This window comes from Crocuta crocuta, unplaced genomic scaffold (assembly GCF_008692635.1).
Source record: "Crocuta crocuta isolate KB4526 unplaced genomic scaffold, BGI_CrCroc_1.0 scaffold145, whole genome shotgun sequence".
Taxonomy (NCBI): Eukaryota; Metazoa; Chordata; class Mammalia; order Carnivora; family Hyaenidae; genus Crocuta; species Crocuta crocuta.
Window position 1 is genome coordinate 4,811,550 of NW_027530857.1, and position 12,057 is coordinate 4,823,606.

The following is a 12,057-nucleotide window of genomic DNA, read 5'->3' on the forward strand; positions in this document are numbered from 1 at the left end:
CCTTTCTCGTGTCCAAGCTAATAATAATTAAAGCTAGTGATTCTAGGGAAGCTCTGAACACCGTGCCAAGTAATCTAAATTAATGATATCATTTAATGACATTGGAGTTATTATTATCCCCTCTTCACAGGTGGAAAAACTGATGCTGAGAAGCTAGGATTCAAAGCCAGGCATCTTTCCCTGGAGCTTCCATCATTGAACCTGCCTTTGGCATTGATGTTTTGCCAATCTCATGCCAGTGTCCTTTCTGCTCAGGAGAACCCATTGTTCTCTCTATGGCAGTGGTCCTTTGAGTGCAGCCCAACCAGCTGTTGCAGCATCACTTGGGAACTTGTTAGAAATGCAGATTCCTGGGTCCCACTCAGCCCTGCTGAGTCAGAAACCTGGGGGCGGGGGAGTGGGGAGTCCAACGATCTGTGCCGTGACAAGTCCCCCAGGTTGTCCTGATGCACCGTCTTGTTTGGCCAAACCCACAGCTTTGGCGTAAACGTTGCACTTGTCTCTTTGCTCCTTTTATTGCTCATCCTGTTGCTTAACAAATGTTTATATAACAAGGTATTTATATAACAAGAGTGACAGAGTCTACATCTCTCCATCCATAGTCAATGATTTCTGTGTACTGTGTAGGAAATGCCTCTTGAAAGCAAATAGAACTGGCCAAATATATATTTCTCTTTTCTGTATTTCTATTCTTTTATTTTTTTCAACAGGTTTATTGAGGTATAACTTATGTACAGTGTAATTCACTCCTTAAACTATACTGTCCTATGAGTTTTATTTTTAATGTATTTTTTCAAAGTTTGTTTATTTATTATGAGAGAGTGAGAAAGTGAGGGAGGGGCAGAGAGAAAGAGAACCCCAAGCAGGCTCCCCACCGTCAGCACAGAGCCCGACGTGGGGCTCGAACTCATGAACTATGAGATCATGACCTGAGCCGAAGTCAGGTGCTTAGCCAACTGAGCCACCCAGGTGCCCCTGTCCTGTGAGTTTTGATGAATGGATACAGTTAGGCAACCAGTGCCACAATCAAGATGGGAACAGCTCTGTCACCCCCTGTGACCCTTTGTAGCCGGCCCTACCCTTTACCCTCAGGCCCTGGCAACCACTCATCCATTGTTTATTTCTATGGCTTTGCCTTTTCTTCTTGTAGGACATCTTGATTGCTAAAGTTCAATATCATTTTAGTGATGAGGGTCCTCATTAGGATGCACAAATTTTAAAAAAGGATGAGAAAAAAATAAGTACCAGAGAATTTGGAAAGGAAAGAAAGGATCTAGAGAGAGGAAAAAGACCAAATGAAGGGTGTGGAGTTGGGACAGAAGGTGCCTTGGCTGTCAGTGTCCATATCTGTTTGAGAACCTTGCCTGTCATCATTGTAGGTGAGCCCATTGCACTGATTGGAAACTTCAGTGAGCTAACCCATTGTGCTGATTGGAAACTTCAGGGAACACACAGCAAGCTGCATGAGAGAAAGCTTGTCCCCAAAGCCACAGTGTTTAAGAATGGTGAGAATGAAGAGCTGCATGTCCTCCACCACAATGGGAACCACTCTCTGCAGTGCTGAATGTCCGTTGCATGTGAACATGTATTTATGTGTCTTAACTTCGGATTCTGGAGACTTCTTTCTGGTCTCTCCCAGAAAGAAGAGATTTGGAGAAGAGATTCTAGCATGAATTTGGGAGACTGATTTGTTGGGAGACACTTTCAGAAAACAAGAGACATATTTGTTTGAAAATAAGTTTCAAATAATGGCAGTTTCTTTGAAGGTTTTTTTTTTTTTTTTTCCCCTAGCCAGTTAGGGAGATATATTCCTTCTTCTACTCCCCCTGACCCATTTATTTTTGTGATTAATGATTTGCACCTCAGATTAGTTTAGCAGTTACTTTCCTCCTGGCTTTACTATACTTTGGAAGGTGCTCATGGCTAAGTGTCTTGAGATTTGAGTGCTAATTTCAGCTGCGCAGCAACTAGCTGGCTAACTGTCCTACCACCTCTCAGGGCTTAAGGGTAGGGCTGTCAGACTTAGTAAATAAAAATATAGGCTATTTGGTTTCGCCTGGGTGGCTCACTTGGTTAGGCATCTGACTTCAGCTCAGGTTATGATCTCACGGTTCGTGAGTTCAAGCCCCACGTCTGGCTCTGTGCTGACAGCTCAGAGCCTGGAGCCTGCATCGGATTCTATGTCTCCTCTCTCTCTCTCTGCCCCTCCCCTGCTCACACTCTGTTTCTCTCTCTCAAAAGCAAATAAAGCATTTATAAAATATAGAGGCTGTTCAGTTAAGTTTGAATTTCCAATAAACAACAAAGACTTTTTTTGGTTATAAGTGTGTCTCATGCTGAGATAGGCTGTTAAAATATCCTGAAATATGCAAACTCCACGAAATGTCAAGTGGTTGCATTGTTTAAAAAGATATTCTTGACTGTGGGTGACCCCTAGCGATTTTGGAGAACAAATAGTATATAATCCTTGTCAAGGAAGTTCCTTTTGGATTCTAGGTACTGAAGATAGCTTCAGTCTGTGACATTATCAGGTTGTAATGGTCCTTGTAGTTCAAGGGTGGGAGAAGAGAAGATGTGCACCAAAGACAGTGTCACTTGGGTAAATGGTGAGGCTGTTACCTCTAAGGTAACGGCACTGTCCCTACTTCAGGTGAATTACATTTCCTGTGATTTTTAAAAACTCCTTCTACTTCTCTTTTTCTGTGTGCTCATCAGTTCTTTTCGGTCGCCCATTTGTGTTTTAAATCTTTGCCGTTTATTTTAATTTAGGATGTCATCCCATGAAAAATAGATTTTTTTATTCTGTGCTCTGGCCACAGCGTTGCTGATTTCTATTTATTTATCCATCTTTATCCTGCTCGAAGGAAAACAAGTATTTAAAACGCATTGTTGTCTTCATCTGTGAGTAGATAAATTTAGTACATATTTGTGATTGTGCCGGAGTCTACTTTCTTCCTCCAAACTGCGGCCCGCAGTAAGCAGTAACTCGGCGGCAAGGTTTACAGAATGTCTCTACTCCGGGTATCTCTATAGGGTCTCCGTAGACATTTAATCATGATAAGATGGGTAAGAGTGTAATGAACAATGGGAATGGACATTAGGTCATGATGGTTAATTCTTACCAAAAAGTAAATTTAGCTCCAAGTTTTAGCTTTTTAGAAAATGTATTAAAATTTTCATAAGTTCATCCGTCCATCAAAAATCTAGTGAGTACAGATCAGAATAACAGATTAATGTTAAACATGATTTCTGAGTGGCAGGAAATTTTGTTCTAGATGGAGCTGATGTCTCATACATATGTGACTGACAGGTTCCTAATGGCACAGTACATTTACTCTCCGATTCCTCTCGTGTGTAGATAAAAAAAATCACTTACAATAAAGGTAGTCACATTTCCAATAACTTACTGTTAACTCATCACGTAACGGTAAGTTCTTTCAGTTAGTACTCAAGCAATATATTTTATGCTGATTTTTCTCTTGGTGATGCCTCTGGGTCTCTGAAGCATCAGGTACTAACTAAAAGGGGTAAGTTACAAAAATGAGATAATGCTTTTCTAAGCATGGGTAACTCAGTACTTTAGACGATAGGCCCTGCTAATAAAAATTGGCCTTCTAAACGTCACCTGGCACGTATGGCCCGCAGAACCGGGCAGCACACTGGATCTGGAAAGGCACTGCAGAGGACTATCCCTCTGTCAGGATAATGGAGGGCCACACCTCTCTGCGGTGGGCAGTGAGAGAAACAAGGGCCGCACAATGCCATTAGCACAGGCTACCCGACAGTCTGGAGCAGAAGCATAGGTTTTCTTTCTTCTCCTTCTTTTTTTATTATAACCCCTAGGCATCAAAATAACTTCAGTTACTTAGATTTGTTTCTCCTTGTATGAAATGGAGAAATTTTGAGCTAAGAGGGATTTTAGTGACTCTCAACTGCATCATCTCGTCATATCCATGAAGGGTCTAGAATTCAGAGGGGTTAATTGAGCAACTCAGTGGCACAGATAGTGGCACAGAATACTGGTCAAGTTAGGGGCAGGACTCAGTTCTCAGATTTTTAATGCTCTCGCAAATGTGGTCAAAGGGCATGAGCTTGGTAGAATCATATCTGAGCTAAATGACCTTCTCAAGTAACAAATGTCCTTGAACTTACTTCCTCATCAGTAAAATGGGGGTAATAACAAGCCTTTTTTTAATGGGCATCTCATGAGATAATAAAGGATAAATCCCCCCCCCCAAGAGTACTGTATTATTTATTTACTGCCATGTTAACCAGTTACCCCAATCTTGGAAGCTTAAAGAACAAACATTTATTATCTGATTGATTCTGTGGATCGGGAATCTGAACCCAACTTAATTGGAAGCCTCTGACTCAAAGCCTTTGATAAGGTTGTAGTCAATCCGTCGTCAATCTGTCAAGCATACCTTTGGTCTCATCTGAAGGCTTGACTTGGGGGAGTGCTGAAGGAGGTCTTTTTCTAAGGTCAGTTACGTGATGATCAGCAGGATTCTGTTCCTCGCATGTGGACTGCTCTCTATAGCAATGCTCCCAACGTGGAGGCTGACTTCCTCAGACCAAGTCAGCAAGAAAGTGAGAGGATATGAGCAAGATGGAATCAAGTCTTTTTGTAACCTGCTCTTGGAAGTGACATCCCAACACCTTTGTTGTTCTCTATTCATTAGAAGCAGGTTACTGGCTCCCCACACTCAATGAGCATGGATGACACAGAACCCAAATACCAGGAGATGAGGATGATCGGGTCTGCCTCTGAGGCTCCTACTGCATACATTATTCTCAATTCTGTTGTAGTTACAAGGAAACCATTAGATATTAGAGGTATACCTGCTTTAATAAATGAAAGGTAGTATGAATATCTTCAAAAGAAGGGGTATTAATATCTTCATTTATTGCTATTGATTGAGTCCTTGGCCCTGAAAGAGATTTGAAGTGACATCCCCATCTGTCTACTTTGCATACGCTCTATTCCCCCTGTTTAGATGCCTTCCTTCTCAGCCCTTGTGCACCTGAGAATTGCTGAATCATCTTCCACAAATCCACCCAAATGTTGGCTCCTGGGTATGTTCCTGTGGTTCACTTATTATGGTTTCTGATGTGAACTTGGCCACAGGACACTATGCAATCTGGAATACAGTTGCCATTTTTAGTTGTATCACATTCCATTGCTCTGTCTTCCCATAGGAACAGTAATTAATGGCTGCAGGCAGGGGACCTATGCCTCACTGGTTAGTTCTGTTGTAAAGAATTCTTGAAACCTTTCTAGTTACCTGGCTAGGGCTGGAGAAACCTATTAAAACCTTTTATCAAAGTGGGAGGAGAGGATCACCTGTATCCCAAGGATTGGAAGGCTTTAAAAGTACAGTTTACTGGGTGTTGCTTCAGGCTTACTAAGTAAGAATCTCTGGGATTGATTCCAGATATTTGTGTTTTTACCAGGGTGATTCTGATGTAATGTTTGGTGAGCCCCTGTCTGAAGGAACCCTCTGAAGGTTATGAGTGAAGCATCCATATACGTAGTCTTATTTGCCTATATATTGGCTATGATTTGTGATGACAGTTCTTCCAAACACCACTGATTGTAAAATGCACCATTATATTAGGCACTATTAAGAAAGAAAAAAGAGGCCAACTCTGCTGATGATAATTTTAAGGATCCGTAAGACCCATTCAGCTGGAGAGATGTTGAAATATGAGACAATTTCAGAATCAAAGTAGTGTGACAAAATATCTTTCTTTTCTGACCCGACCAGATCTGAGATCAATACGCGATATTCTACTTCCTGAAACTTATTTTCTAAATCCATGCATTCATCCACCCAACCATTCCCTCCTTCCTTTCACATATATCACATAGAGTTACTGACGGCCTTCTGTGCCAGGCACTGTGCTTGGCAGAGGTGATATAGTGGTGAATGAGATGCGCCTCGTGGGGCTTACTCGATAGTGGAAAGACAGAAACTAAATAAATACACAAGTCAATATATACCCTCTAATTAAGAGCAATGAAGAACAAAGAGGAATTGTCACCTAGCAGTTACGTGGTAGATAGACACCATCAAAGGAATTGGCCAAGGTCTTAGGATACACCCCTCTGTGGGGCTGCTGGGGGTAAACCGTTGTCTCTCAAGAAGCTGGCAGTAATGGTGGATGGGAGGTGGTTTGCATTAGCTGGAGTCACACCAGTGACTCCTTTATGCCCAGCACAGAGACATGCATGCACAACAGTTGACTCTCTTAGCATCCAGTTCCTGATGTCTGGAAAGGCCAGCCGTGCACAGCTCTCAACAACCGAGCGTCGTGGACACTGCAGTCAAGGAGACAAGGTGAGTGCAAGGGCGAAGGGAAGGCTTCGATTCCCTGGCAGACACAGCTTTTCAGAACCGGCTGTTATGCTGGGTCTTGTCTTCCTTTCTTCCAGCATTCTCCAAGCTTGAATTCCCTTCTGGGCTTTACCACTGCCATTTGCCATGCTGCGACCTGAACTTAATACCCTGAATCATCAGTGTCACTCTGAGATGGAGTCTTTACAATCCTTAATGTGACAAACTGGATTGATCCTCTGCCCGCTACCTGCCAGCTTGCTGTAATTTCTCCTTAAATCTCTTCCTCTCCCTCACTCTCGCTCCCTACACTGGGCGCCAAAGGAAAGGCGATTTCCTGCAAATGGTCACAGTGACACAGTGCAGTTAAGTAGGGTGATGGGGCTCTGAGTTCTGGACTCCACTCTCACCCTTGCTTCCTCTTTGTGTTAATTTGACGCAGAGAATTCTGCAGTCCCATCAGCGTCAGCGGCCTGAGTGCACTTCACGCTTTGTTTTGGGAGACTTTGGTACCAAATCGCATCAATCCGGATGTCATTCAACAGCCTAAAACAAATGAAATTGTAAAAATGTTTATCGCGCAGCAGTGATTTGAATAGCCCCCTCCCCCACACCCCTTACAAAGAAGGAAAGCAGATCAGTTGTCTCTGGGAGATTTAAAATGAAAGGTACTTTTCATCTTAAAAATGGAACTTGGGACGTTGTTTGAGTGTTCTGTGCATTCACTATTCATAGGGTACAACATAAAAGAAATAACACGGATTTAAAAAAAGATATTATTTTTCTGCTGCATGCTGCTTCTACCAAACCACCTGAGAGGTGATTTGAGAAGGGCATTTTAGAATAAAGACATTGTTCTGACAGCAAATACAAATGAAATAAAATTGGCCCAAGGCTTTGATGCCGGAACCCACATGGAGAGCTGAGACATAGCAACACGCTAGCTTAATGCACTAGAGGAATAAAACCAGCATAATTTGTAGAAGTGTGTGAAGCGAAGATGAAAGAGGAAAATATTAAAAAAATTTTTTAAACATGCACAGAGATTAGTACAGACTTTTCTAGTTGTGTTAATTCCTTTACTATAAGAATTGACCCATAAATATAACAAGGGGACAGAGTTAAGCTATAATCTTTCTGTCCCCATTGTCAGGGGAAGATATGTGAGTGGGGAGGAATAAACTATTTTTCTCTAAGTTTCCAGAAAGTAAATAGAACAGGGGTGCCTGGCTGGTACAGGCGGTGGAGCATGCTGTGGGTTCGGGCCCCACGCTGGGTGTAAAGGTTACTTAAAATCTTGGGGCACCCGTGTGTCTCAGTCGGTTAGGCGTCTGGTTTCGGCTCAGGTCATGATCTCACAGTTTGTGAGTTTGAGCCCCGTGTTGGACTCTATGCCGACAGCTCTGAACTTGGAGCCTGCTTCAGATTCTGTGTCTCCTTCTCTCTCTGTCCCTGTCCTGCTCATGCTCTGTCTCTCTCTGTCTCTCAATAATAAATAAATGTTTCAAAAAATACATTCTTAAAAAACAAAGAAAGTCAGTAGAAGAAAGAGTGCTAATGAGATTCTGGCTTCTGGCTCCAGCATATGACGTACCTTGAACCAAACCCTACACATATCCTGAGTGGTGACTCTGATTTTCCTCACCTGTGGGCTCTGCCCTAAGAGTGAGAAAGTTGCTTAAAATGGCTTCTAGTCGGTTAGGCATAAAACAAGTAAGAAAGGAACCAAAACAAGAAAATGAGAGCAGCCTCTGCAGGTGACTGTGTGTTGGGCCTGAGGTGCAGGTATAAGAAGTTTAAGAAATAGGAATGGTCATCAAACACAGCCCTGAGGACGGTCACTTATGTGCTGTTGGTTTGAGATCCATCACCAGGTGCGGTAGCAGAAGGCTGAAGGAAAGATCCTGAGAGCCTTTCCGGGGTATTAGCGAGGAGGATCCCGTGCAGTGAGAGGTGGTTTGGTCACTCAGGGCCGGCAGAAGGAAAACACGCTTGATAACGAACTATTCCTACAGACCGCTAATTCTTTTGCTCCCATCTGAACAGCCGAAACAAGGCTGACTGAGTTTGGAAAGACGCTCTTTGATGTGCTTTCCTGCTTTTTCAGTCTCTCAACAAAACAAACGAAGGCGAGGCAAAAGCTCAAATTAAAATTGCATTTTAATCTCATTCCTTAAATAATTAAAGTCGTCATTTTTTCCTTCTTAATAAATGATTTCTCCTGGAGGGGAGGTCACTCGAGGTGTATCTGGCAGCGACAACAACGTGGAAACAGCACAGCTCTGGTGCTTATTAGCTGTGCGATCTGGGCAAGATGCTTCACTTGGAGCCTCAGATTTTTCATACATAAAAACGGGATGAATTATCTGGTTTTCGGGGTTGCCGTAAGTATTAAGTGAGATACGTTCAATTGCTTAGCGTAGAGCCCTGATATACATTGGTCACAAATAATTTCCTTTTATTTTTTATTTTTTTATTTTTATTTATTTCTAGGGAGAGAGAGAGAGACAGCGTAAGCAGGGGAGGGTCAGAGAGAGAGGGAGACACAGAATCCGAAGCAGCTCCAGGCTCTGAGCTGTCAGCACAGAGCCCGACGCGGGGCTCGAACCCACGAACCGCGAGATCATGACCTAAGCAAAAGTCGGACGCTTAACCGACTAAGCCACCCAGGCGCCCCTCAAATAATTTCCTTTTAGAGAGGTTTTGTTTTTCCCAAAAGACCTACGAGAGGAAAAGTAAAAAGTTCCAGCTTTTCATGTTTTCCAAGCCTCTATTTCTTCTCCATCGTGAAAGTAACACATACTCTAAGACAAAATTAAAATACAAACCTGGAAAGGAAGAGAAATTACCGTCTTCCTCCTTAGTTGTGCGTTTTTGCTTTCTCCAGTTTCAGCTACCCAAGGTCAGCCATGGTCTGTAGGCAGAGGATCCTCCTCGTGACTTACCGTGAGAAGGTCCATGTCCGTCACAATGCCTGCACCACCCACCTCGCTCAGTCTCATCATGGGAGCATTTTATCATCTCCCGGTCATCACAGGTAGAAGGGTGAACACGGGTGAACACAGTAAGATAAGATATTTGGAGAAAGAGATCGCATTCACCTATTTTTTTACAGGATATGGTTATAATGTTTCTAGTTTACTACTAGATATTGTGGTTAATCTCTTACTGTGTCTAATTTATACATTAATCTGTATTATGGGCATGTATATACGGGGGAAAAGCATAGCATAGTTAAAGCGTGGTACTATCTGTGCTTTCAGACACCCCTGAGGGTTTCGGCATGTGTCCCCCACGGATAAGGGGTGGACTGCTATCTTATCTGTAATCCCAGTACTCTTCCTGTGTGTAGGTTACAACTTTTCTGCATTTGCTGTAGTCTTTTAAAGACATTTTACCATTAGATAGTATATATACATATAATTACAGCAAGAGTGTATCTTTTCTAAAATCAGCTAGCTTTTCAAATTCAAACGAGAGCAAAAACAACTACAATCCTATATTCTTTTTGTTTCTCCGAATATAATGCCATTAGCATTTCCTCAGAGGAGTCAAACCTTTGGGCACATATAACTTATTGGTTGTATATTCCGCTTATATCACAAACACTCAGGATATGTTTTTAATGTTTTGCTATTGAAATTGACATTGAGATAAATATATTCACATATTTTCAAAAAGGTGCTTCAATTCCAAGTATTTTCTGTAACTACATTTCAGGGCAAATGAATAGTCACGTTAAAGGACTTTGGAGAGACTGTCAAAGTGCTTTCCTATAGAACAGGGTCAATTTATATTCCACAAGCAATGTGAGAACGTCACTTCGTAGTTGCACCTCTGCCTTGTGAATATTGAGCAGCGTTATTGAAAAAGTTTTGCAAAAGTGAAAAATGGTATTTTGGCTGTATTAATTTGCATTTCTTTATTACTGTGTTTGGATGCTTTCCTCTTTTGTGAACTGTTCACACCCTTTGAGCATCTGGCTGTGGGGACCCTCGTATTTTCTCACTCATTTAAATGTACTTTCTCTATAGAAAAGAGAAACAATTGCTCATACTTGCTGTGAGTAGTATGTTACTACCTTATCTTGTAGGTTTTTTTTATACATTTGCTTTAAAATTTTACAGTTGTATTTATTCTTTTCTTACAAGTTTTCTTTTCTCTTAAGGTTATCCCTTAAGAGAAGGTCCTGGGATTTTATTAATCATTTTTCTTTTGAAAATTTTCCCAACCAAAGGGTTTGTACACTGTACCAAAAAGCCAATTATTTCTGTGTGTGTGTGTGTGTGTGTGTGTGTGTGTGTGTGAGACTCCAGTTAGAAGGAAAGGGTAGAATAGAAGAAAAGATCACAGATATCAATCTCAAACATAATGAAAATGATACATAAGTTTTTTTTTTTTTCTTAAAAAATCCAAATGCCCATAAAATTTCATTGTGTGGTTCCGAGGCCTGGACAGAATAGAGTTCTTGACAATAAAATGGAATGTTAAAACCAGCAGGCTTCTTGACAGATGCGAGAACTAGGAGTTTGTATGAGGAGCTGTTTGAGACAAGGGACAGTAGAGTGAGACAGGATCTACACAGGCTTAGCTGCTCACAAACACTTTTCCTATTTGCATTTGCCTGAGCCCGCCTGTGACAGATCTAAGCGAGTCTGTGAGCAGCCAAAGAGAGACGAATGATTTCCAAACAGAAGGAAATCTCTAAGAATGTGATTCTTCCTCCGGCTAGTAGGGAAACAGTATGCAAAGTCTTTCTCAGCGTGTGGTCCCAATTAAGCCATCTCCATACTCTTGAAAGCAAATGTGTAGCGCCACCCGCACCCCAAAGAACGTAGTTGGCCACAGGCACAAATTTCGATAAACAAGGCATTTTTCCATCTGAGAATGTTCTCTATTTAAAACTTTTTCTTTTCAGACATTAATCCTAGAGAAAGAGAAATCAAACCAGAACTCTCTACCTTTCAACTCTCCATGTGTAACAAAGTTATGAAATCATGGGTTCTACATGCAGAGGTACTGAGCAAACAGGATTATGTAGACGCCGCACCTGACTGCAAGGAATGTACTGTGCAAGAGAATGAGTCTGTGCTGACTGCATTGTGTGAGGGACGTGGAGATAAATAAAGTAAGAGAAAGTTACTAAAGACATTAGATCAGTATAGGAATGAACCAGGAACACACACATGAATACACATCAGAAGAGATGTACGTTTGTTCACCTGATATGTGTAATGGTAAGTGTTAAGTGCAATACGGGTCATTTGTGATTAGCACCAGTCCTTAGGGTACTTTCTGTGAGGCACCCGTTCATGATAAAAACTCTCTCTGTAAGGTGAAATAGAAGGGAAATCCCGCAGCTCGCTAACCCCGTACGTATGGCCGTGTGTGTAGGGGACTGCACAAAACCTCCAGAAAAGCTGCTGTAACTAATAACCCTGTGGAAGACAGAAGAAGGGCCGTTTGGTCATTGCATACCAGGCTGAAGACGTGGGGCTCCATTTCTAAGTGACAAGAGCCATGGAATACTTTTGGACCGAGGAGTAATTGGTCTGACTCTCATTTGAGAAAACTCCTTGGGCCAGGTGAGTGAAGACTGGGTTTCAAGGGTTTAGTCTAGAAGGCAAAGAGACCAACTGAAAGGAGTGTTCAGTGGTCCCAGTGACAAATGATGTAGGGCTGAGTGAGAAGGGGTGGATGGACAGCAGAGTATATCTCC

General features: G+C 42.0%; 1 long non-coding RNA gene across 1 annotated transcript; it reads right to left on the reverse strand.

Moving 5' to 3' along the window:
* Positions 1-4,286: 4,286 nt before the first annotated feature.
* On the reverse strand, positions 4,287-9,256 carry LOC144235971 (uncharacterized). Its single transcript, XR_013336379.1, has 2 exons — positions 9,167-9,256; positions 4,287-6,884 (listed from the first exon to the last, which is right to left on the reverse strand). It is a non-coding gene; the product is annotated as an uncharacterized LOC144235971 (long non-coding RNA).
* Between the last annotated feature and the right edge of the window lie 2,801 nt (positions 9,257-12,057).